Here is a 973-nt window from a genome sequence, read left to right on the forward strand (position 1 = left end):
CTCTCCCTCCCTGTGGGCCCCAGGGGCACGCACTCCTCCCAGCCTCCTTCTCTCTGTCCCTCTGCCCCGACGTCCTTCCAGACCCCAAGTGCCCTGCAATGCTTCCGGTCACTCTCCAGGATTGTGGCCGTGCTCCCAGGGCAACACGGCCACGTGGCCCCCATGACCTCCCTCTGCTGACGTGAGGGGCCCCCTCCTCGGGCTGCAGGCTCCCAGAGGCCTGGGGGAGGTCCCCTACCCTCCAGACCTGCCCAGGGTGGTGTATATAGCAGGTGCTCCGTAAACACCCCCAGCCCAGCGTCCTGGGACCCCCAACCTGGGTGTTACCCAGACTGTTGAGAACTGAGGTTGGCTGGAGGCCTGTTACCCTGCAGAGGAAACCAAATTGCTTCCGCTGAGAGTGGCGGGCTCAGATACCAAGAGTGTTTTTCTGTGTGACTGCTATCTAGGATGTGTCAGCCTGCGGAGGGGGAGGGGGAGGGGGAGCCCCACCCTGGCATTCCCCTCCCCAGTTCACTTCTGCTTTCTTCTGTATTGCAGAGGGTACGGGCAGGAGGAAGGCACAGGGTCCCAGAGCCCAGGGGTGAAGGTCGGGTCTCGTCCAGGCCCCAAGGGCAAGCTGCCCCGGCTTTGGCTGCTGCAGAACTCCTCACATCCACAGCTCCGGGGTTTCCCCAGGGCGGGGGTGTGAGGCCCGGGGGGGCCTCCTAGCTGCAGCGGGCAGCCTCTTCATGGGGGCGGGGAGAGTACAGAGCGATCCCAAACCCTCCCTGGTGCCCACCGCCATCAGGGCTCCCCCCTCCAGCATCATGGCGGGGAGGGGTTGTCCTGTACATTATGGGATGTGTAGCATCATGGGTACACACCCCCTAGACATCAGGACCATCCCCCCAGTGAAACCCAAGAATGTCTCCAGAAAGGCCAGATGCCCCCTTGGGGGAGGCGTCGCCCTGGTCGGGGGCCAGGTGCCCCC

Source organism: Mirounga leonina, unplaced genomic scaffold (genome assembly GCF_011800145.1).
Source record: "Mirounga leonina isolate KUSES-001 unplaced genomic scaffold, KU_Mleo_1.0 Mir_82, whole genome shotgun sequence".
In the NCBI taxonomy this organism is placed as follows: domain Eukaryota; kingdom Metazoa; phylum Chordata; class Mammalia; order Carnivora; family Phocidae; genus Mirounga; species Mirounga leonina.